This window comes from Cornus florida, unplaced genomic scaffold (assembly GCF_030987335.1).
Source record: "Cornus florida cultivar Cherokee Brave unplaced genomic scaffold, ASM3098733v1 CherokeeBrave_3.0.0_Hap2_Chr09, whole genome shotgun sequence".
Classification (NCBI taxonomy): Eukaryota; Viridiplantae; Streptophyta; class Magnoliopsida; order Cornales; family Cornaceae; genus Cornus; species Cornus florida.
In genome coordinates this window covers 81,311,392-81,335,756 of record NW_026775579.1, presented here as the reverse complement: position 1 = coordinate 81,335,756, position 24,365 = coordinate 81,311,392, and the positions used below count along the sequence as shown (strand labels likewise).

General features: G+C 31.2%; 1 pseudogene; it reads right to left on the bottom strand.

Annotated features, from left to right (window-relative positions):
• Window positions 1–3,414: 3,414 nt before the first annotated feature.
• Window positions 3,415–24,365, bottom strand: part of LOC132272969 (eugenol synthase 1-like) — a 38,358-nt pseudogene continuing 17,407 nt past the window's right edge.

The window sequence follows — 24,365 nt, the reverse complement described above, 5'->3', positions numbered from 1 at the left end:
TATTTATTTTACATAAAAGTCATTTTGAAAATTTGTTTCATCTACCAATCGACTTTGATCGACATGCGATTTGGAAGTGGTCACCTTTGAAGATATGTGTGGAAGATATAGAAAGAAAAATTACTAAAAGACAAATTGTTTAGACTAATGAAGAAGTTAACACAATTAACGGATCAAGTGTGCAGTCTACCAAATGGAATGATGGTAGCAAAAATATTTTTAATCCAATTGAACAAATAAAACTGTTAATTTCTCATGTAATGTCACCTCATTAATGTGCATTTGTCGTTTTTTTCTCATTTGGTTTATTATTAAAAAAAGGGTTAAATATAATATTTGGGCACTTGGTTAATTGGTCAACTGATGAAATAAATCAGCCTTCAGGCCCTTCCTTTCAAACGAGAGCCCACCTTTAGATGTTATGTGAACAATTTTCAAAGAAATGCGAATTAAAATCGCAATTTAGTAATTATCAAGAATATATGAGAGACCAAATAAATACAGTAACAACGTAAGTCCATTGCTCGAAAATTGTGACCACACGTGTTGACTACTCACCTGGCGAATGTGCCGCCTAACCCCCTCTTTGAAAAACAGATGCGAATGTTGAAAATTGTATTATACCCTTTCCATCCTTTTAACTTTTCGAAATACCCCTGCCTAGTTTATAATGGTATATTTTTGCCCTTTTAGCTTTCCCATTTCAAGATTAGTCTCCACTGGCAAACACCAATTAACCCAAATTTTGATGATCAGCTTCAACAAGTATGAATACAGGATACGAATACGATATGAATACAATATTAATATAGTGATATGATATATTTAAAAAATATAAGATACGAGTATGGCATCATACGGTAATAAAAAATTAATAAATTTTGTTTATATATATAAATTAATTTTTAAAAATATTATGAATCTAAATGCAATCATTAACTTCATATAGAAATTCCTTTCACAACACATAAAACAAGTATCTTGAGCTATCACTAAATAAATTTTTTATTTTTATTTTTAACAATAGTAATTTTACTATGTTATTATTGCTAAAAAAGTTGCATTTCAATTTTCAAATTTGTTAAAAATGTGTTATAAAGTATTCAAGAAGTGTCGGATACGCAGACGAAATACCTAAGAAGTATGAGATATGTGTTGTAAATTAAAGAATGTATTTAACAATTATGAATATGTATCAGACACGTATTTGCGAGTATCTATAGAATATCAACATCCGACACGTATCCAGTACGTTGTTTTCCTAAAAGTATCCGTGCTTCTTATTCCATCCTTTCAACCCTCCTCCTCTACAAAAGCTGCAATAATGCAATATTTGTCCGACATCCCCAACCTGTGCGTAATCTGAAATCAAAGAATTCCATGAAACAATGTCTTTTATGTCCGTCAATTCAAATAAGTCCTTACATCACTGTATTGATGTCACGCACTGGTGAATAACAGCCAATGAGTAGTCCACAGAACAATATTTCATTCAGACATCATCCCAAACACCTTGCGAGCGTTATGGGAATGCCCAAAATTGGCATAGAAGTTGATTAGAGAATAAGCTACGTATGCATCTGAAAAGTACCCATGACGATGATGTGCTGATGAAGACGAAAGTCCATGAGAGAGCAGGTTTTGGGAAATACAATCTTTGAGGACATTAGGGAATGTGTAAACGTCCGGAGGGGTAATGTGTCTGAACATGGAGGAGTAGGTTTGAAGGACGTCGGAGTGTGGACGAGAGGTGGTTGATTATAGCATTGAATGACATTGCACAAGAAGTCGCTTTGATGGTGCAAAGAAAAAGACGCACTCAAAGTTGCTTCTATTTTTTGAGGAATTCTAAAGTGCCCACCATTTCATGGGATGGTGTTGATGGTTTGTTGGATGAGTACATGAAAGAGACTTTGAATGTCTTAGACTTGTGTAATCTGCTAAAATCAGCTACTTCTGGATTCAGCAGGTATAGACTTATGGTTGATTTTGCTGTTAAAAATCTATATGACTGCGAGTCTATGGCCATGACAACTGACAAGTAATGCTGAAATTCTTTTTTTTTCCTAGTTGGTACTCACACACATACCTCCATTGAAGTTTGAACCCCTGATCTCTTTTTGAGAAACAGGTCACTGGCTTGTTGGTTAATGCTGAAATTCAGACACTAAATTAAAGAGAAGAGTAAGAAGGTCTACGGAGCTAAGAAGTGGAAAAAATTGGAATTATCTAAAGATGGCATGCCTAAAACTAGTTGCAAAGATAGTACTACTCATGCAATTCATGTGGTAAAAAGTGGCATAGACACTATGTCTATGCTCATTTTTTCTGCAATTCTCTACCAAATTCCAATTAAGATGGACAAGGAAGTTTATCGGGGTTTTTCTCATCAATTGAAGCCATTCTTGAAATCAACAGAGAATCTTGTTGAATGTTTAAACAAAAAGATATCCAAGGGGGCGGGATGATTCGCTGCTGGCCTCAGTTGAGAACCGGATGATTGTGGTGGCAATAATGGACATTCGGGCTCAGGTTACAAAGAAGCATATAGCTGTGGACAGAGACAAGTTTGTGAATAGTTTGGAGTTACTATAGCAGAGGTCTATGGTTCTAAAGGAGGGTTTCGTGATGTTTGATTCAGCAGTGACTCAAGTGTTTGAAGAGGTTTTCAAATGAAGGAATAAGGTACTGAGAATGATTATTACAAGTACTACAACTTAGATAAATAGTCATTTTTTTTTTTTTTTGTGGATTCTTCATAGAACAAACACACAATAATGATTTGGAGTCTGAATGTAGGGCTGACATTATCGTAATGTCATTAATATCCCTGATGTCATGATGACATTAGCCCTTACTCACATAAAATTAATCAGATGTGACCGACTCTCGGACTCTCTATCATGAGTCATTACTCATATATATATATATATATTCACAGTTTGCCCTTGAATTGAAATCCTGGCTCTGCCCTGTCGAAGATCAAAGAAAAATAAAGGAAAAAAGCTTAATTGCATAGGTGAAATGTTAAATTGCTACTAGGTGAAAATGGTGTTTGAGCTCCAAATTGTACTTGAATATTGGTTGCATTATGGCATTTTAGAGAGTTCATTTACATACTATTGGCATCTTCCTCCGCTTAGTTCTCATAAGTGGTTTTAAATAAATATTACAAGAAAGGAGGCAACCTTCCCAAAGCAAACCAACAAACTCGAAACAAAAAGGTCACACCCCAAAAACAACACTTGCAATAAGAAAACAAATAAACTGAACAAGCCACAAAACTATAGAGAGGCACGCCATTGAAAGCTAAAAACAAACCACCAAACGGCAGCAAACCGGAGATCATGCACAGCAACAAGCAACTGGATTGTAGGTCAATCTTATTAGTTCCACAAATCGTCAATGATTTGGTCAAAATGCTGTAAACTCAAGCTCTGGTGGATTAGCAACAAAACTATCAATGATTTGGTCCATCTTTTTGTACTCAAAGTCTGGATATAGCTCTAACACGTCAATGTCTTCCTCCCCTAGCTCAAAGTTTGTTGTGTCACCCTTCACAAATATGCTATGAATGATCGAAGATCGTACGTTATGCGGATGTTTTGAGGCTGCAAGAAAATTAAAATTTGAACCATCTTAAAATCTCAAGATAAAGCCACAAGTCACAGATCATAGTGTACCCACTATGAATGGGTAGCATATACAACATTAGACTAATTCTATTAGAAAAATTAATGGTATAGAAACAAATTCTTACTCTCTGAAAGCATCACAATCTCCTCATCAGAAACATGAGCCTTCTTATGATTTCGACCTGTTTTCTTCTCCCAAAGGGATACCAATTCTAGTTGAGACAAAACATTATGTGGAGGCCGGAGCAAGACTGTTTTGTTGCAGGTTCTTGGGTCATTTGCCACTTTAATTGTATAAATGGCAATGTCTTCTTCAAATGTAAACGACACTATACATGACAATATTACAGATTAAAAGAAATGAGCACATATATTAATGAGGCTACTAAAAGGGTAGCCCAACGTATGAGGTTATTGCCACTGCGGGATCTGAAGAGGGTTTAATGTATGCGATCTTACATCTACAATAGGAGAGGTTGTTTCCTGTTTGAAACCCGTGACCTAGATCCAGGTCACATTAGAGCAACCTTACTGTTGCAGCAAGACCCACCCTCATAAATAAAGCTACTAAAGTTTGGTTCTTTGAAAATAGTTTTACTTTTCGAATCTATGATAATTGAAAGTTGCTATTATTACAAAACTGTACAAATAAAAATGTCCTTTATTGTATAGTTGAAAAAGGAAATACCCTTGGCTTCACCAGTGTCGTAGATTTTAAGTTCCTCTGGTTGATCGTGTGGATGGAACAGATGATTTAAAAAGTATTCAGCAAATTGGTTGAAGAAACATATGTATGAGGGATCCCAGCCTCTTCTGTTGCCCTTCTAATCTTCTTCTTTTTGTCAAGGCAAGCTTGAAATGGGGGCAAAGCAATTATTCTGTCCTCTTCACAACCAAACTCTGCTGGAATGAATCTCTGGTACACACATGGCACAATAAAAAAATTTGATGTACTTAAGGTGGGGACTTCAATTTATATAATACATTTGATTATCAAGTAAAAAGAAGTTTATCTTATAAAATGTGGATGGAAATTTTGTAATAGGTATTAATGAAATTCAAAGGGTTGGTTCAAGTGGATAAGTGTAACGGGTGGGCGCTTGCCCATTTATCCAAAATTAAACTCAAGTTGTTAACAATGCTGCATACCCACCCATTTATACCCAATCACTTTTCCATTCGGATTCGATGTGAGACAAATGACCCTTATTACAACAAATCATTTGGCCTTGATGCTAAATAAAAGAAACCATCTAGCATGCATTACAACGCGACAAGAGGATAAGAGTGCAGCGAGCATATAGCACTGATGTGGGGTTGGCCAAAAGGTGGGCCCACATTTTTTTTTTTCTAGGGTCACTAGAGGTATATCACTTGTGTCTCCGCCTCTTGGCTCTCGAAACCTTTCAACAACTACTTTACAAAGCAAACCCAAAAGTCCTAAGGTCTGCTATATACATCATTATTAACAATCATCAATTCACGTCTGACATTCTTTTTGGTTCAATGCGTATTTTTCAATTTTAATTATTACGGTGACAATGAAATTTGAACTTGAAACATTTGACTCTTATACAATATTAACAACTACTTTTAAAATATATGATTGCATATATATGTGTGTGTGCATGCGAGTTCCAAGTGTGTTGAGTTTAAATTTTAAAATGTTCACGAACTTAGAATGTAATCGTCTTAATTAATGGGTTTGAGCTTAAATTTTTCTCTGACACACTTACAAACACATTTCTATTGTATTGATTAACAAGGAAAAAGAAGTTTATTTTATAAAATGTGGATGTAAGTTTTATAAAGTGTATCTTGAATTTTTTTTTTTTTTTTTTTTTTTTGTTGAAGACAGATGATCTGATAGGTTAAAAGTATTTTGCTAAGGGCAATATAGTGCTTTGTGCAAAAATAAAAAATAAGAGTTACTTTGCTTAGGCCCAAGTGTTAAAACAAATATATATGTGTATGTTTGCTTTATCTTTGGAAGGAAAATATATATTGTTGTGTGTGTGTGTTGTTCAATAGATTGAGTCTTGGTAGAGTGAAAGGGCGTGAGTCTAAATCGAAGTTCGGTGTACTTTGCTTCATATAAAATGAAATGTTTTACGCTTAGACAGTGCAAAAATTCTCAAAGTTTTTCAATTGGTTTCCTCATTGAAATTCAATGTCACTCTAAACTTTACTTGTTTTTAATTTATGTGTGATTATCTAATTAACCAATAATTTAGTACAGTAAAAATTGAATAAAAAAACACGCGAGTAAGTGTTAAAATCGAATATGCATGTTGCTTTATATTTGGAAGAAATATATACATGTGTGTGTGTGTGTGTGTGTGTGTGTTGGGGGAAGACTTGGCGGGTTCTATTACATGGAAATAGAGATAAGTGTACCTTTATATTACCAGCAATCTTGATGGCATTTATAATTTTAAGTTGGTCCAAAACCTGAGGGATTGCAAGTGTAGAGATCACAACATCCACTTTTTTCATGATTGATACAATCTTCTCATGCTCGTCCAATTCTCCCTGCAATTATGACTTATGAGATAGATGATATATAGCATGTGCATATATATATATATATATATATATATATATATAGAAAATTTTGAAAACCATGATGACAAAATTGAACTACTTGGATGATTGTAACGCCCATGGATCGAAAATCGTGGTGTAGTTGTAATTTGGAGGGGCTAGTATTGGGTGTGAGCGGCCTTCCATAGACATATGTTGGATGTCCCATCTTCATGCTTGCCTTCACCACCTTCTTACCTAAATAACCAGTTCCCCCAAATATGAGCATCTTGCTCACCCCACCATCATCCATTCTCTCTCTAGCTCTCTGTCTCTCCAGCTCTCTTCTTCATGGAAGATAAGTAGTGAGTCTCTCCTGCACTCTTATTGACGAAAATTAATAAGGAGGGTAGAGATAAAATATTGGGTTACAAGTATTTTACTCACCCCACTCACCATTCTCTCTCTCCTGCGTACTTATTAATTAAGGCTTTGTTTGGTACAGTAAAAATGGAAAAAAAAAAATTATAACATTAGTTACGAAGAAAAATAAACAAAAGGAAGGAAAAATTTTAACTTCCTATCATATTTGGTTGATTAACCAAGAAAAAGAAAGGAAAAGATAATAATTATGTTTTAGAAAAAAAAAAAAAGAAAATTAGTTTAATGAATTTATTATTATTCCCTTTTATATTTTAAAAGACAAATTTGTAAATTATGTAATTTAAAAATAAATAAAAATTTATTAACAAATTTATTGTTCTTTAGAATTCATATTTATACCTTTAACTTGTACGTTAGATAAGTAAAAGAATATCTCTCATGTTATCCTATTTCAATGCATAAGAGTCAAATTAAATATTACCTATAAAAGATAAATCAATTAACCAATATATATATTTTTTAATGAAGCATAGTCCAAATTAAATGTTCCATAACATGAAAGCTCCTGACAAAATCATTTTTGTGAAATATATATTTTTTGTCAAGTATTTATAAGCAACGCATTAAAATATGGAAAAAAAACATGTATCATTTTCGGCTCAATATATTGTGCGTGTGAACTTTCACAAAGGCATTAAAAGGGAAAAATATTTTATTGGAGGATACCATCCTTGTTGATAAACCAATTTGGCCTTCCAAAATGAAGCCAACCCATCGTAATTTTTTTGTATTTGACAATTCATCATCCTCCTCCTCCTCCTCATCATCACCACCACCACGACGACGGAATTGGTGAACCTCCTCATCATCACCACCATTCCTGCTTCCAATTAGGAAGAAGCAACAACTACACACAAATATTCACCTGCTAAAAGACAACCAAGAGACTATATATATATATGGGTAAAACGTGCCCTAAAACAAGTGTAATTTTGATTTTGTCTTAAGGATGAATTTGGTATTAAAAATATTACGTTAACCTTTCCTTCTATTTTCTTTCTATTTTTAGAGGATAAAAAGTTATTATTTAAGTCTTGGGTCTATACTTCCAAAATCATCCATTTTCTTTCATTTTATTCTTATCATTTATATTTTATATTTTTAATCACCCGCCATTATCTTTCTTTTCTTTTCTATCCATTTCCATTGCACCAAATTAGGTCTAAAAGAAATAATGAGTAGTGGACTAAAATAGGTGATTTTTTTTTTTTTAATCTTTCTCACCTCACTCGCCATTCTATCTCTCTCCTGCACTCTTGATGGAAGAGAAATAACTAGGGATAAAATAGGTTATATTGCTCATCCCACTACCAATTTTTTTCTCTCTCCTGCACTCATGGAAGAGAAATAATGAGTGGAGAGATTAAAAAATTGGTTAAGGTTGTGAAGTGTAAAGTGGGTATTTCAATCCTTTCATATTAAGAAGCAAAAAGATCAATACCCTAGCTCTTTTCTTTCCGCACATTTGTCACTTTTCGATAACGGAACTAAGAGATATTAAAGTAATAAACAATAAACGATATGAAGAAGAAGATCAAGTATAATTTACTTAAAAATTTGTGCATGGCGTTTTTCTATGTCACGTTTGTTTGTTTTTTTTTTGTTTTTTTACAGGATTTCATTTTATTAAAATATATTGACTTTGACTACATATCAATGTAAAAAGGGACTTGAAACTCTCTACTTTGGTAACTTCTCCTATGAAGAAACATATCCAACAGTTTCATTTTTCATACCGCAGGCATTATGCTTAGATCTCTAACTAAATCTCCTCCATTTTTATGTTATTCAAATGAAATTTCTAATCAATGCTTAGATCTCTAACTAATTCTCCTCCATTTTTATGTTAGAGCAATGTTTCACTCAAATGAAATTACTAATCAATGCTTAGATCTCTAACTAATTCTCCTCCATTTTTATGTTAGAGTAATGTTTTACTCAAATGAAATTACTAATTAATAAGACTGACACGAAAAAATAAAATGACCAATAGATGCATACACGTGTTTGAACTTTGAACATGGAGGAGTAGGTTTGAAGATAGTAATACTACTCACGCAATTTATGTGGTAAAAACTAAAAAGTGGCATAAGCATTGTGTCTGCTATTTTTTTCTGCAATTCTCTACCCAGTTCCAATTAAGATGGACAAGGAAGTTTTTTTGCGGTTTTTCTCGTCAATTGAAGCCATTCTTGAAATCGATTGAGAAGCTGGGGATGGTTCGCGGCTGGCCTTAGTTGATCGAGAGCAAGATGACTGAGGTGGCCATAGTGGATATTCAGGGTCAGGTTACAAAAAAAAACATATAGCTGTGGAGAAAGACAAGTTTGTGAAGAGTTTGGAATTATAAGAGCAGAGGTCTATATTGGAGTATGTCCGAAATTATGATGTTGTTCTGGAAAAGTCTGACCGGTCCAACTAAATTCAGCTCGCATTTGTCAAAGTGTGATGTCAGGTAGGTCCAACTGAGTCCGACCGGTTGCACTTGTCAAAGCATGATGATCAATAGGTCCAATTGAGTCCTACCTATCATACTTGTCAAAGCATGACGGATAGGTCTAACTGAGTCCGATCGGTTGAACTTGTCAAACCATGATGCCAGATAAGTTCAATCGAGTCCTAGAAAAATTACTTTAATAATGAAGTCTCTCACTAGAATTCTATTTTAGAGTTGAAGACTGATTTTATAATTTCTTGATAAACTAGGTATGGCAATCGGTGTTCAAGGATGAATGTATTGAAAACTCTGAAAATAGGGGTGGAGAAAAGAAAAAAAGAATGGTTTGAATGGGCGAGGAGATCGAGAAGAGAGTGGATCAGTGTAGAGTGATGTAACTTCATAAGAAGCAGGTTTGCGAGTTTTAGCACCTATTTTATACTACGTACATCGTAAAATACGAAACAATCCCAATCAGTCCCTCTGTCTTCTGTCTTAGACTCTTAGTTCGTGGTTTTAAATAAATTTCTTTTTTTATTTAGGGTTAATTTCACTATCAATGATTAGCATATAAAACATTATACTAATTCGATTAGAAAATTAATGGTATAGAAACACTCTCTGAAAGCTTCACAATCTCCTCATCAGAAACATGAACCTTCTTATGATTTCAACCTGTTTTCTTCTCCCAAAGCGATACCAATTCTAGTTGAGACATAATATTGGTGTGCAGGCCGGAAAAAGACTGTTTTGTTGCAGGTTCTTGGGTCATTTGCCACTTTAATTGTATAAATGGCAATGTCTTCTTCAGATGCAAACACCACTATGCATGACAATAGTACAGATTTAAAAAAAAATGAGCTCATATATTAAACAATATTAATGAGGCTCCTAAAGGGCTAGCCCAGTGTACGAAGTTACTATCACGGCAAGATTTGGAGAGGGTTTGATTTACGCCGTCTTACCTTGCACCAAGGCCACCTTCTTAAATGAAGGTACTAAAGTTCTTCGAAAAGAGTTTTTTTTTGTTCAGGAATATATGATAATAGAAAGCTAATATTTATTAAAAAAACTGAACAAATAGAGAAGTCCTTTATTCTATAGTTGAAAAAGGAAATACCCTTGCTTCACTAGTGTTGTAGAGGGCTAATTTGGTAGGTGGGAACAGAATGAAATAAAGTAGAATGGAATGCTTTTAATTCCATTCTTTTGTTTGGAAAGTAATTTTAAAGATGGAATGACAATTCTCCATCAAAATCATTTCACTTTCCAACAAGAGGAATGCGCATTCTATTCCTTACTTAAAAAAATAAGAAGTACATAAAAATATTATTAAAAATCGTTTTACTTGAACAATGTGATTACTGACACACTTTTCTCAAATAATGAGATTCAATAAAAGTCAATTTTTTTTCTTGATATTCCCTTCTCAATTTCTAAATATACATCAAAAATATATATTTATGCATATATATATTTATTTATTTGGTTTACATATGTATAGATTAGTTTTCCTTTTTTTAAGTCATGAATAACCAAACTAGAGAATGAAAATAGTCATTCCATTCCAATCTTATTTCATTCCTCCACACCAAACAAGTCCTAAGTTCCTCTGGTTGGTCATGTGGATGAAACAGATGATTTAAAAAGTATTCAGCAAAACCAGCTGAAGAGACATACGTATAAGGGATCCCAGCCTCTTCTGTTACCCTTCTAATCTTCTTCTTTTTGTCAAGGCAAGCTTGAAATGGGGGCAAAGCCATTATTCTGTCCTCTTCACAACCAAAATCTGATGGAATGAATCTCTGGTACAAGACACAATATCCAGTTCCCCCAAATATGAGTATCTTGCTCACCCCACTATCCATTCTGTCACTGTCTCTCTATCTCTCTCTCCTGCACTTTTCTTGATTCTCTCTCCTGCACTCTTCTTGATGAAAAGAAATACTGAGTGGAGAAATAAAATGGGTTATTTTACTCACCCGCCCGCCTGCACTAAGAGAAATAATTAGGAATAAAATAGATTATATTGCTCATCTCACTAGCCCATTTTCTGTGAATGCCCTCGTAACTTAGCCGTTGGTTGCTCCTGTTATCTTTGAAAGCTCGGTTTTGAACATTCGCACTTCTAACTTTTTTTCTAACACCCATTTTCTCTCTTTCTCCTCCTTGATGGAATAAATGGGTTAAGTTGGTAAAGAGTACGAGAGGGTAGTTCAGTCATTTCATACTAAAAACAAAAAGATCAATTTGGGTATAAAATTTTATGACATAAATTATGCTTACCTTTCACAATGTTTGGGCAAATTACATATAAGTATACTATTTGATACGAAAAATTATTAGATGGTCCTGATCTATTTGATATTTGGTAGACTAATTCAATTAAAACCCTTCGATCATAAAACTTTGTATTTATTAATACACTCTTATGATGCCATTTGTATTTAACTAGTCTACTAAGTGTAAATAGACCAAAAATATCTAATAATTTCTCTTTTAATACACCCCTAACGTTTTCTCTATAACAGACTTGTTAACTAAATTTTATAATATGACCATTTCTCTTGTACAAAATGTAATATGATATATTATTACAATATAAAGACATTACTCACTTTTCATTCGAAGTCATTTTTTGATAGCCGACAAACAAATTTAAAGGAGGTCAAAGTAATAAACACTAAACGTTTTACCATATATAATTTATCCAAACCTCGTAGAAGGTCAAACATAATTTACTCAAAATTTTGTGGGAGGTATTTTTTCCATGTCATTGTAATTTAAATTTTTTACATGCTTCCAGTTTACTAAAATATATTACAAGCTTCCATTTTACTGAAATATATTAACTTTAACTCATATAAGTGGAAAAGGGACTCGAAACTCCATGCTTTTGTAATTTTTTCCTATAAAAAGTTCATATATATATATATATTGATCGACTTGACAAAAATAGTTAGTAGTTATTGTAATTAGCAGGAAGGGAATTTGAACCTAAGATCATAAAGTGAAGGACACTTAAGACATGACAATGACGCAAAAAAATATTTTTTTTTCAACTTGCAGAAAACTGTTATATGAGGGTATGCTTTACTTTTATATAGTTTACATAAGATAGTTTATAAGTTTCAATAAAACGATAAATAGATGCATTCAGGTGAGTCTCGATCTCATTATGTTTTTTAATGCTTTACTTTTAGATGTTCACTTTGTCTAGGGCATCTTTAAATTGGAAAAGTTAATTCATGAAATGAAATAATAATGCTAACAAATGAATACCAGTTTGTTTAAGAGGCTAAATTGGGAATAAGCCAAATCAATGCAATAATAATTCATAAGTAAAATTGTAAATACATATATATATATAGGTACATATATGATCAGCGTCAGACTATGCCTCATTCGGCCGGCCCATCTCAGAGCCCAGTTTAAAGCCACTGCCCCAGGTAAACTGGGCCAGGTTGGGAGTTTTTGGTTGACCAGGCTATGCCCATTGTCCAGTTAAGACCAAATTAGGCTGGGCGTTAGCTTTGGTTGGCCTAGTAATATACTAAACCCGACACAAATAAGTGGATTTCCAAATGCATATAGACAGAAAGTAAGAGCAAGGCACGAAATCCAACTTCTTTTATGCTATGTTTCGTGGTGGTATGGACTAAATCACATAAAGCGGGAGCGGAAGCGGAAGCGGAAGCGGGAGCGGGAGCGAAAGCGAATTCGAGAGCAGAAGCGGAAGAGCGGTAGAATTAGGTCATAAACAGTGAAAATTTGAGTAGAAACATGTTCGGAGTGTGAAAGTGACATCTGTTCAGAAGGATTACGTGACTTGCGATTTGAATTCTGATTTTACTAAGCTAGCTACTCGAAAGAAAACCCAACATCGTGTATCTTGAATTAAGGATTGGAGAACAACAAATATAAATTTGAACTAATTTTTTTAAAATTTTTTCTGAAATTTTCTTTTATTTTTAATATACCTTACTAATTTATTTTTTTTAACTATATATCTTTAAAATGTTACTATTAACCCTCCTAAAATTATTAAAAGATTTCATTATTGTCCCTCCTTACCTTATTTTATGGGTCTAGATAGTCTATTATCTACCATTTATAATATGTTATCCATTCTATTAGGCGTATCATCAAGAATCAAGAATCAATACGGAATGATTAATTTTCTCTTCGTTTGAATAATAAGTACTTTTATTATTTAATCTATATTGTACTTTTATTATTATTTTTTTTATTGAAATTCCAAGAGGCATGGCTGGTTGTCCTTCAACCACATATTCAGTTTTGTCCCCTTGTCCCACGTCAAAAATGGGATAAATAATTACATAATTAAAGTTGCCACGTTCTGTAGCGTAATCTTTGACATTACGACGATGGTTATTTTTTAAAATAAAACAAAAATAAAATAAAATAATTCAAACTTAACTACTTTTGCACTTTTACTTAAATTATCACTATTTATAATTTAATTATACCGCTCTCATACTTTTACTTTTGAATTCGCTCTTGTACCCATTCCTATTTTATGTGATTTAGCAATGAGTAACATATAACTGAATAATTTAAATTTAATAATGCAAACTGAATTTCTGTCCAAAATAATGCATACTAAATAATATGAAACAATCGAATAATTTAATAACGTAATCTTTGACATTATGATAATGGTGATCTTTTAAAATAAAACAAAAATAAAATAAAATAATGCACACTGAAAATTTTATCAAACTCCGTGACAATAATGCACAATGAGTAACATATAAGTAACTGAATAATGTAAATTTAATAATGCAAACTGAATTTCTATCCAAAATAATGCACACTGAATAATATGAAACAATCTAATAATTTAATAGCGTAATCTTTAATATTATGATGATGGTGATCATTTAAAATTAAACAAAAATAAAATAAAATAAAATAAAGTGATGCAAATTGAAAATTTGGTCAAACTCAATAACAATAATGGACAACGAGTAACATATAACTGAATAATGTAAATTTAATAATGCAAAACTGAATAATATGAAACAATCGAAGACGAGGCTTAGGCAACTTAGGTGCCTAAGGCCCAGCCAATATATATAAAAGGTCTTAAAAAAAAAAATTATATATATTATCACTTCTCAATTTTAAGGGAATAACTTAATAGCAAAAATTTACTTCACAATTTGGAGGTCAGGAGTTTGAATCTTCTTGAGACTATTTCATGTGAGATCGGGAGACCCTACACCACCATTGTTGAAATATATATATATATATATATATATATAAAGAGATTTTATTATACAAAAAAATAAAAATAAATAAATAAATTGGGGTACCATACTGTTTGCTTTTCACTATTTTACATAAATAATACAAAAATCCTAACACCCTTGTATACCAGTTACAATGAAGAATAAAAATTGAGTCGGAACTTGCCAAATTATAAAATAAAAATTAAAACTTGTCCGCGAGTGTCTCATAAATGATTCAGATGTTGCGATGCAAACTCAAAGAAAATTCGAGCCACAAGTTAACACTATATATATATATATATATATATATATATATATAAAATAAAAATAAAAACTTGACAAATTATAAAATAAAAATAAAAACTTGACAAATTATAAAATAAAAATAAAAACTTGTCCGCAATATATATATATATATATATATATATATATATATATATATATATATATATATATATCGCGCGGACAAGTTTTTGTTTTTATTTATTTTATATATATATATACAGGGACGGACCCAGCAGGGGACTAGGGGGGCAGATGCCCCCCTGAATTTTTAATATTTTCATTTTATACCCTAATGTTTTTAAAATTTATGAAAATGCCCCCCCTAAAATTACAATTCACTGGATTCTTTTTTTTTTTTAGCATTTTATACTTCAAATTTTGATAATTTATGAAGTTGCCCCACTATAATTATAATTTGCCTCACTGATTTTTTTTTTTTCATTTTATACTTAAATTTTTTTAAAATTTATGAAAAAAACCCTACTAAAATTACAAAAATAAACCCATAATATAATTTTGTACCCACAAATTAAAAATTCGCCCCCCCTCACCAAATTTTTTGGGTCCGTCACTGTATATATATATATATATATATATATATATATATATATATATATATATATCAACTGACTCACTATAAAACATGGAAGTCGTTGATGATAATTCCTCGTTTAATATTCCAAATGACTGCTTCTACCCCCAAATAAAGCTTAAATGGTATATTTTGTTCATGTTACTTCAATTTCAAATATTCCACTTACATTCTTGCCCGGTTGAATTTTTTTTGGATCCAAATGATAATTACCGCTCCTTTTCACTCTATCCCCACATTTGTAATAATCAATTAATAATAAAGTAATTCGGCTCTCTTGTTAAATACGATTAGAAGAAGGTGAGAAAATCTGGGTCTCATAAAATCTGGGACATGGAAGTCATTGAAGATTATTCCTCATTCATGCTTCTGCCCCAAATAAATTTATCCCTCTTATCTTTATGATCATTTGTTGGCTTAGTATCTATATACATTAATGTTATGTTGGCTTGAATTTAAAATTTATCTTCCACTAGAAAAACAGTAGATCCGTGCCAACGTATTTGCGGATATCGATACTTATTGGATACATTCGGATATGTATTTAATATTAATACTTCAACTGCGTATCAAATACGTATAGAATATTTCATAACACATTTTTTACAAGTTTTGAACATTAAAATTTAACTTAGTGAAAAAAAAAAAAAAAAACAAACAAACAGTAATAATACAGTATAATTGTTATGAAAAGTTAAAATAGGGATCCTAAACTTGCAAGCCTATTTGCAAAACATGTGGAAGTCTTTTTATCGGCTACTTTACTTTCCTTATACTACAATATTCAAAAGATTTTGTACAACTGTGAGATATGCAGAATAATATTATTTTAAAATTTGCTGACTAATACAGTATGGTTCCAAATGACGCTCTCTCTCTAATTATTGTGCATGGTACATACAATTGTCTCCGTCTATTTAATTCTGTATTTATATGATTATGCGTGGCATTTATCAATTTTAATATAGTGATGTTTATTTATATTGTATTTTGTTGATCATGTTGAAATTCTAAGAAACACGACTGGCTTGTCTTTCCTCTCCATCCCCCAATCATAATTCATGAGGAATTCCTATTATGTGTCTAATACTTTTAAAATATATTTAAAAAGTTTATATTTTATTTTTTTATTTTTTTTTGTTGTATCTACATTTTAAAAGTTAGAGGTACTGAGAATCGAAACAACTCAACCACTAAGTTTCAAAGGCATTTGACCATCATATCTACATTCAAAATGAAACAAAATAATTACATTAAAGTTGTCAAATTTTTTTTTTTTTTTTTTCAAACGGTTTAAAGTTGTCAAGTTCTGTAGCCTAATCTTTGGACATAAAGATAAAAATGAAAATTGAATGTATTTCAAACTTAATAATACAAACAGAAAATTGAAGATGTTCAATTGTGGCTTCGGCAATATGTTAGATTCTGAGTTAGTTTGGGATTGTTTTTCAATTGTGTTTTTATTTTTAAAAATTGTATTTAGATTCATTTGTTAATCTAAGATTTTATACTTATAAGTAATTATTTTTTATTAGACAATTTAATCCCTCTTTATACTTTATAATGATAATTTAACCCCTTCCTATAATATAATTCAGCTATAATCTACCATCAAATATAGTAACACTTTATTAAAAAATATTATTATAAAATTAGTAATATAAGCTCTTTAAACAATATTGTGAAGTGCTTTATTTGTAAATAGTACATGTAATATATTATCAAACATTTAAAAATGCTTTTTTCCACATCAACTAAAAAATTTGGCTAAATATGCTTTGTAGGTGAAGTATAGTGTTGAATTTATTTCGTCATTTCCTCCCATTTTGATGAATACTGTGGAGGAGCAGTGTATATATCTCGTCTTGAATAAAAAATTGATGTCAAACTGAATAATGTTAAAGGGAATAATGCAATCTGAATATGCCCCCAAAAAAATAAAAAATAGAAAATTCTGGGACAATTGTTATCAAGAACTATAAAAGATGGTGGCTAACAGACGTTTTTTTTAACTTAGTTTTCATAAAACAATTCATACAATCAAACATTTTTTTTTGTATAATTTTTTTATTTTTAATTCTTAGAAATAAAAAATTATTCTCATAAAAGTCAACCAAACAAACCCTTTGTTACTCTATTTTACTACTACAATATAGAATAGTCAAACTTTCAAAAAAAAAAAACAAAAAACAAAAAAACAAAAAAAAAAAAAAAAAAGCAAAAAACAAAAATAGAATAGTCAAGTTAATTTTACTAATATGTTGTATAGTGTGAGGGTATTATTGTAAATTCACAATGTCCACTAGGCAAAAATAATCCTTTAAGAGATAATGTTACCACTAGGTGTATTCATGATTTTTCTCATAAGCTCTTTGTCTTTTTGTCATGATCATATACAAATACTAAATTAATGTTTTGACTTTTGATCACTATTCACAGAATCAAACGCATTTTTTTCAAAACCACTACTATAGTACTCGACAAAAATAGAAACACAGAAAACAAAACGTGTACCAAATATATCCTAAAACTCAGTGCCTCTTGTATCATGAGAAGGAGAAATCATCATATCTAAATTTGTATTTTTCAATCTCTACCATGGTAAGGCCACAAACAAATAAACTAAAAGAAATTAAGGTTATAGAGGCATTTGTATAATTGGATCAGTCCCTAACACTATTTGAATGCTACAATCTAGAATAGTCTAGTTTCAATGGCTGCTCTTTAATCTAATTCAAGCTTACATAACCTGTGAGACAATAATACACCCCAAATAATTCTGAAACATACAATATGAAATTACAGTCCACCAAAGCCGCTTTTAATTATATATAATTCAAAAGTAACCAAATTTTTTTAAATTATATCATTAAAATTAATATAATAAAATAACAAACTTCAATAAAATTCTCAATTATAAAATGCATAATATATATTTAGTTCGACGTGCACAACATAAAAAATGCCTTTACAAAGCATTCAAGTTTTCACAATTAATTTCATTGACTTTTTCTTCCTCGTTCTTGGTGCATGCTTTATAAAGAAATAAATTTTGATTCATTGCTTAACAAACTGGTTGCTTAAAAAAATTCTTGTTCCGCGTACATAATTTATAAAGAAAACGATTGCATAACAAATTGGATCATGCTTTAAAAAATAAAATAAAAAATTCGATAACAATATTTTAAAACAAAATTTTCTATGATCCTATAATACATATAAATCAATTACTTATCCATGTATATAATAATATAAATGCACACAATTTTCGGCATTACATTTAATTGATCACTCACGAAAACCGAGGAAACTAAAGCGCAAAAAGAAAAAAAAACGTTTAGGCAACTGGTGCGATTCCAAATATCAATAATTATTTATTTATTAATTCAAATACACTGACTCAAGTACACTAGATTATATAACTCAATTTTTACTATTTTGATTTTTACAAATCCGTGTTTTATTTCAATACTTTATGTAGAAATTAAGAATATTTTGATTAATTAAAGAGTAGAAGCTTGTCTCGTATTTGATTAATAATTAAACCGCCAAGTACTTCTAAAATATTCATGTATTCCTCTATAAGTTCCCACAAAACATTATTGTTTTACCTGAATGAGAGTTGTCCTTCGATAGGACTGAATAAGGGTTTTAAATCCATTATATATAAGAACAAAAGGGGGGACGGTTTCTATACAAATAAATATATTTAAGTTTTCCTTCCTATCATGAAAACTTAGATATCAATGATTAGAATTAAATCATATCAAATAAGTTAGAAAATCACAATTCAACAGTATAAAACCATATTCCAATTAGACCACTAAATTGAAAAGTGCAACCCACCCCATCAAGTATCAATAATCACATTACAATCATATTTTAAAAAACGTAGTGCATAGGACCATAAAATACTTTTTATTATTTATATATATAAAAATTTCCAACAAAAAGTTTTCAACCAAAAACATATTTAACTTAAGAAAAATAATAGGTCTTTCGATGTTAATTGTCGACTCTTCCTACGAATATAGCGTGATTGGATCCATTAGAACTCTTAAAAAAATTCCCGTAAACATCTCTTTCTTTTCGACTCATTCCCAACCACGTTATATTCGGAGGAGTAGTCGGCAATTGAAGTCGGAAGATCTATCACTTCTCTTAACTTAAATATAGATTGATAATATTTTTTTCAAATACATTTATAATTGTTCTTAACTAGTTTTCATTATTAAAAAAAAAAAAATCACAACACACTAAATATACTACTCAAGGCCTATTTGGTATGCGTTTTGTTTTTGCATTTTTTTAAAATCCAAAACAAAATAAGTGTTTGTTTTGTTCTATGCTGTTTTGAATAGTAATTGAAAGCATGTTTTGTAATGTTTATTCGTTGTAAAAATTTTAAAAGCAAAAACATAAAAACATGTTTGGTAAAAAAATATTACAAGTTTAAAAAATATAATGACTAGTTTAAAAAGGTCATTTAAGAGTTTTTCAAAAATAAGAAATAAAAAATTTTGATTATTGTTTATTGCTACAGTAGTCGTATAGTGCAAAAACATGTAAATATATCAAAATGATTTTTGGTCACTATACAAAAACGTTTCGATATTATAAAATAAAAAAAATTCATTTTTTACCAAACGAATTTTTTTCAAAAACATTACTACAGTACTCAACAAAAATAGAAACATAAAAGACACGACGCGTATCAAACAGGTCCTAAAATTATAACTCAGTGATACTTCTTGTACAGAGAGAGAGGGAGCAATCATCACATCTAAATTTGTAGTTTTCAATCTCTACCATGGTAATACAAACAAATAAACTAATAGAAATTAAGGTTACAGAGGCATTTGTATAATTGCCCCACTGGATATTTATTACTTGGATCAGTCCCTAACTCTATTTGACTGACTGCTATAATCTAGAATAGTCAAGTTTCAAAGGCTGCTCTTTGATCTAATTCAAGCTTACATAACCTATGATGAGACAATAATGCACCCCCAATAATTCTGAAACATACAATATGAAATTACAGTCCACCAAAGTCCCTTTTATTGTGTGGGATGCTGGTGGATGTGGTTAATTAGAAGCAAATTAATGTGACCAATTTCAATTATGGCCATTAAATCACAGAGGAGGATATTCAATGTTTGTTGGATCATGATCACAATTTTTCTGTCCTTTTCCTTAAAGCTGATGTTTGCTTTTTTGATGCTTTCCATCCTTTTCTCATGCAAGTTGTGTTGAAGGTGATTCTCCTAGATCTCTCGTTGAACAGATTCTTCTTGCCTTAAAAATAATAATAATAAATAAAATAATTAATTAATTAATTAGTTATTTATAGTTGTGTTAAGTTCGGTTCCATTAAATTTTTCAAGAAACCAGTACCTTGCATAGAATTGATAACTTGGATCCAAGAAACCAGTACCTTGCAATTGAATATAATTTTGAAACTATTTAGACTATATTCATTATGGATTTGGAGTCCTAAAATTGAAATTAGTGGAATTGAAAAAAAATTTGATTCAAAATTACAAAAAATTGAACTAAAAATTTCTTTAATTCAACCAATTTTGGTTCCGTTTGTTTGGACGTAAAATATTTTTCAAAAAATATTTTTTTATTTTCTGGTGCTTGGTTAACGTAAAATATTTACGAAGAAAAAAAATATTAAAATTTAATAAAAATAACTTATCCATCAATTTTTAGCAAGTTATTTTACATACCCCACCCGATAGACTCGACCTCAATCTCGACATTGACCTTTGCCAAACACCAACAAAATAAAAATAAAAAAATATTTTACTTGAATAGAAGAATATTTTTCAAAAAAAATATTTTACGTCAAAAAAAACGGAGCTAATTACAAAATTTCAATTCCATACAACCAATAACATAGCCTCATGTTTATATTGTAAGATATAAAAGGAATTATATATCACACAGTATCCATATGGGACAAGAAAAGTTCTACAAACGTTATCCATTCTCTCAAACATTCAAGGAAATATGAAAAATAATGAGAAAAAATAATGTTCAAAATGTTTGGGGGATTTCAGTCAAACATTCAACTATCTTTTATACAGTACAATCTCTCAACATTTATACAATATGATCCATATAAAAATTTAATAACTTCTCCATCCTTTTCTCACCAAAGAGTGCACAATTAGAGGAGACTAGGAAGCAAGGTGTGTCCTAGTGCTTGGATTAAATGGAGTTTAAGAGTTGTGTTTTAGAACCATGCAAGTCCAATCCAAGCAATTTCACCAAGTTCCTTTGTTTAATAATTTAAAACGCTTGAAACGACATAGTTGTAAAAAATAATATTTAATTTCATCTATTGTAAGTGATAGTGAAAAGGGATTCAACTTAATTTCAACTTATTAGAGGATACTTGTCGGGTGAGTAGTAATCCAGTTAACATCACTATTATTGCCGTATATAGATAAGACACAAATGGGATTATACATGAATGTATTTTGCAAATCCAAAATTCTCATCTTGCTCAAATTCCAAAGTTGAACATTTTCAGCTTCTATTATAATAATATATATATACATTTTCTGGCAAGTGATAAATAGTACTCCAATTTGTTTCTTCTATTTGTCAGACTTATCAAGCCCCATTGCATGGAATCTTCTGCCGTGCGATTATCGGTGAATAAAAACTTTATTTTGTTTCATTTACAGTCTCAATAAGCCCCATTTGCGTGGAATCATCTATAATTCAATTTGATAATCGGTGCATAAATACTTTGTTTTGTTTTATTTATATTTTCAAACTCAACAAGTCCCAAATACATGGTATCTTTCGTCCAATAATTGAAGCCCTTCACTTTCTTATGTATAGTCTTGACCTAAGTGATGTAATGTGAGTCACACACTCGGATATTTTTATAGGCGTTTGATATAAATAATGTCTTGAGGACAAATGTTGATGTCGCCTTAAAATTACGTGATTAGAGAAGGTGAAGGTGGGATTTTGTTTAGGAATAATGATAAAGATTGACTTTGATTTTGAGATCTCAAGCATTACATAGTCGAATTGTGCGTTTTGACGTGGTCAGAACTGAATTGAATGATGTTATGGAGTTATCTACCTAGTATGGGTATTCTGAGGAGATCGGAGAGCTTTTATGCTGGTTGATGATTGTAGTATTTGGTGCTATGTTGCTTTTCACTTGTTATGAGTTGTGTGTTCAAGGCATAGTTGGGATTTTAGAACAGGTATGTGACTGTATAGTCGTTAAGGTTACATAAAGTGATGGATTGATAGTGAGTGGATTCCGTGATTGTATTGTGGACTCTGTGACATTGTATTTGAGGTTTGAACCCGAGGACAGGAACGACGTCTGTGTTGAGACCGGATCGATGATGAGAATGGTCTGGCCAACGATTTCTCTTGAATCAGTCCCTCTTAAGCACAATGTAGGGTCAAAGGTCAATGATTGTTTTGATTTGTTAGTGACAGTGTAACACCCCTAATTTTAAAAGGATAGTCCTGATATTTAATTAATTATTTAATTCTATTTTTACTTGATTATCTGATTATTTGGCTAATTGTTTAATTGTCTAATTTAATTATATGTTTTGTCTAATTGTTTAATTTTTTTTAATTAATTATTGGTTTTATTTAATTATTTGATTATTTGCCTAGTTGTTTAATTGTTTACTTTAATTATGCGTGTAAGTTCGTTATTTGCTTAGGTGGAATTTCTTGATATGTTTAACTTGTTGTATTTTGTACGTTAATTGTAAATTAGGGTTTTGTTTATTTATGAATTTACGGGAGTTAGGTCTGCCGACATAATTAAGTTTGGTGTTAGAATTAGGTTTTCATAAGACAAAGCCTATATATATTTGAGTATGAGGTTGCCAAGGGTTTTAGAACCCTAAACACGTAATTGTAGAGGCAATAAGATACAGAGAGTTTTGAGAGAGAAACTTGAGAGATAAATAGAGAGGTTCAAGAAAGATGAGACGAGGTGCTTCTGGGTTAAATCAAGAGTAACGGAGAAGTGGTACTGCAGTCTAGGAAGTGGTTGGAAAATACAGAGACGTAGGTTTAAGGTTTTGAACAGAAACCTAAAGGCAAGTCTTGTTCTAACTCTTTCCCCTAAACCTGTGTTCTGTGCAGGTTTAATTAATGTTAAAACAAGTTGTTTATGCATGTTTTAACTATATTTAATTTTGTTGAATTAAACTGGGTTGCAAGTTCTTACAGTTCTGTTAACTGATGCATGTTTTGTTTGAGTTTAAGTTTAGTTTAATTAATGTCGTTGATGCATGTCGATGCTTTATAATTATTCTGGGACACTGATTAAACATTAGAACAAGTGTTTAAAAGAATTACAAAGGCCTGGGTATCGCCAAAAATGCAGAAAATGCAGAAAGGCTTTAGAGAGTGAGAGAGAGGGCTTCCAAAAGGAGGGAGCCAGCTCCCTCATCAATGGAGCCGGCTCCAAGTGGTGTGGAGCCGGCTACTAGCTACATAGAGCAGGCTCCCTAAGTTAGGGAGCCGGCTCCCTAAGTTAGGGAGTAGGCTCTCAATTTGTGAGAGCCTGCTCTCACCCAGAATTGCATACCATTGGTTTTAAGGCATTGTTTGGACTGTGCAGGGTGTTTCAAATTCGTTTAAACTACTTTAACTGATGTATATGATTCCCATAGACCTGTGAAATATAGGGAAACAATAATTCATAAATGGATTAGGGATCGGACAGTGTGAAATCAGGGAAAATTTCTACATGTTGCACTTTGATTGTTAATCAGCTTACACATTGGAACTTGGAGAATTGTTTATATGTGATTCAATATTGGTTAATCATGTTTAAACAGGGTTATAAGTATCATGGATTACTTGAAATTAACCATGCTTATGTTGGAACAAATTGATATTCACCTTGTTATTTAACTGCATCAATTTATAGACAATTTGGAGGATGTAAATGCTTAGATTTATTTTAGCAGTTTACATTATTGGAATATGATTTTTAGGCTCTATAATGAATGCCTGATATTGATATATATGTGTTAATATATTGATGCATATTTTGGAGAATAGTTGTAGATTATATAGTGTTGTTTTATTAACTATACTATTTGGAGGATTGTATGCACCGGTATGGGACGGTGGCATATTAGGGATGGATTAGTTCAAATGCTAAGTCCTACCTATTCTGG